The sequence below is a fragment of the Austrofundulus limnaeus genome, unplaced genomic scaffold (assembly GCF_001266775.1).
Source record: "Austrofundulus limnaeus strain Quisiro unplaced genomic scaffold, Austrofundulus_limnaeus-1.0 Scaffold318, whole genome shotgun sequence".
In the NCBI taxonomy this organism is placed as follows: domain Eukaryota; kingdom Metazoa; phylum Chordata; class Actinopteri; order Cyprinodontiformes; family Rivulidae; genus Austrofundulus; species Austrofundulus limnaeus.
Genome location: NW_013952720.1, coordinates 259,914 through 263,006, shown reverse-complemented (window position 1 = coordinate 263,006; position 3,093 = coordinate 259,914).

Sequence of the window (3,093 nt, the reverse complement as noted above, 5' to 3'; positions counted from 1 at the left end):
AGTATAGTATAGTATAGTATAGTATAGTATGGTCTGGTACAGTACAGTATATGATATATTACTGTATAGTATGGCACTATACAGTATAGTACAGTATACAATGATATAGTATGGTAGTATGGTATATTACATACATTACTATGGTATAATTTGGTACAGAGGAAGTAGTCACTGAGGCATGTAGCAGCTAATTCTACTCAGTTAATACAAAACTATAAGTCTGTCAGTTTTACTGATAAAAATTAAAAACTTCAAGCAGGAACGCACAGTAATCTGCATTAACATCAGGATCGGTCTGATAAGTAAAACTGGGCTGATATTGGGGAGCGGTGGTACAGAGGTTAGAGAAGATGAGTCTGTGATCAGAAGGTTGTCGGTTCAACTCCTCAGACCAACCAGCCCAACTATGGGCAAGGCCCTTAATCCCTCAGCTCAGGAGGGGAGATGCTTGGTTGAGTGGTCTCTGTTGGATCATGTTTGAATTTAAATTTATAAACTTTATTCATTTCATAAAACATAAAACAAAATTTTATGTACAATAAAAAGAAAAAAGGTGGCAGGGAGAAGAAAAAACCTTATATTTGCCCTTTTTTCTCAAATATAAATTCAAACTATAACGATCTTCAGTTAACAAAACAAAAACATTGAAACTTTCTAAAACAACAAAGTGAATGACTACATCTTAAACCATTTTATATTTTTTAACAGTCCAGTCTTTATCATATGTTAGTGATGCTGTGCAGCCAGGAGTATCTGAAGCAGTCATGTCAGCGTCTGGTCATTTTTTTACATATCGAAAAAAAACAAAAAAAAACGCAAGTGTATTTGTATCTGTATATAAAAAATTTGTGTGTTTGTGTAATATTGGTGAAAACAGTTATCTGCCTTAACAGCAATAATTATATTGGATATTGATATYAGCTTTCAACGTAACATTTTGTCTGATTAGCTGAGGTTCATCTCATCCTSTCAGCAGTACTAGAAGGAAGGATTCACCTGCCAGTGTTAAAAACTGATTTATGATCAACACTCAGACTGTAAATACATCTCAACTACTGCTGTTTATCTGTAAATCAGACAGTTTTAGACTCTGAAGGTTCCAATAAAATCCATTCATGAGATGTTTCGCTAACAGACTGAATTCCATGATCTTCATGTCTGACAGGAAGCSTTCAGGTGAGTTTTACACTGCGCTGAGTCAGCGTGTCAGGAAYGCTGTTAACGTGCTCTCTGGCAGCAGCACGCAGTGTAAACAGCTGCAGCTGCTCTGGTCCAGGTGTTGATGAAAACCAGGTGAGCAGCTGGAGCCGTCAGATACCAGAACATCTGCGTTCTGAAAAACCATCACATCTACATAAAACACTGCAGACAAATCAAACCCAACACCGGAGCAGAGGAACAGACACATGGTCCACTAGTCCAACTTCATTTATTYGTGTTTCTGAACCAAGACGTCTCAAATCTGCTTCCAACCACAGAATGTTTCATTCTTTACTTTATAAATCCAGTCCTGCTGTCGGCAGCGGAAGCAGAGCTTTTATCCTGTTCCCCAGAATCAAACAAGAGAATCATGTTAACAGCAGTGAAGCAGAACAACCGGTCTTCACTTGCTAAATATAAAACTAATGCACAGATGTTGTCTCCTAATCCCCCACCGTGCTTCCTTTCTCCTTTCCTTCCCTCCTACATCCCTCTGTTGGACAAATCGGCTTTCTCTCCCACACGCAGCGCAGTTCCAGGTAAAAGCCAGAGTTTGTGTGAGAGCAACTCAACGGACACGCAGCAGTGAACGGGCTGGATGGAAGTGATGCTGCAGACTAAAATACCCCCCTCCTAATCTGACAGAAACACCACAGATAATCTGACAGGGATCTGACGTCACGCTGAGGAACTCAGCAGGAAAAACACAATCCCTATTATTTAACAAACATCAAAACATAAAAGACCAGCTGCTTATAGAAACATCCAGTTTACCATCATTTAAATGATCAGTGAACGATTTACCTGCTGACATTTTAATAATAAAAAACAGAATTGTTTTTACCCTCCCTAAGTTCTCTGGTTTTATCACAATGTCAAGACGGAAATTATTGAGAAKAACTTTTTTACCCTCTTCCAGGTTGGTTTGAGAAAAGGACTACAGCTGAGACAACCCTTAAAGAATTTAACTAAATTWAATTATGACTTATATTAAAAAGAACATTATTATTTGATCTGATTCTTCTTCTCTGATCGAGACTCAAAATATTGTAAAGAAATAACAGATTCTTCTCTACAGTCTGGGTTGTTAGCTATTGTAGCAACGCTCTGTTTACATGCAGACATTCCCCTCTGACATCACTTCCTGTTACTTCACAGGCAAATATCTCAAAAACTGTTCATCTCAGCAACGTGAAATTTCTTTTGCAATATTCTATCAATGTCCTCTTTCTAAAAATGCATTCATAATTTTACAAAAAATTGACATCACAGGCACTTTAATGGTTAATTTTAGGTATTGAGATCAGGTATAAGATGAATATGGTATAGAGGTTAAATTTAGGGTCTGGGACAGTTAGTTGTTGTGCATTTCCTAGTCTTTTAAAAATATGACAACGTGCTCCTCCTGTCTCATCTCGTTAATAACTGAYGCAAGGGGTGCACCTGATGTGTCCAAAGCTGGACGCAGATGGTACCTGTCCAAGTTTCAATATGTGACGAGTCGGGGGTGAGAATGGGTTGTGCCTTCAGGCTGCCTTGTAAAGTATGTAAATAAATAAATTTAAAAAATAGCAAATTACATCTGTGAGAAGCTGAGGGGACCAGGTCGCCTCCATGGTTTCTCAAAGATGCACTAGAGAAAAACCAAATTAACTCGTTATCTTGAGAAAACACCCCTTGTTAATTCGTGATAACGACATAATATGTTGTTATCACAACAAAACCATGGAAAATAATTATATGCAGAAAACGGCTGCTCTCGTCTTCTGTCTGTCAGAAAAGTGAGCTAAATAACTTTAAAATGTTAGTGGAATTGTTTTTACTAGGATTTTACACTTAGTAAGTGAGCTACTTACACTTTGTGCCTGATATGAGGGATATATAATAATATAT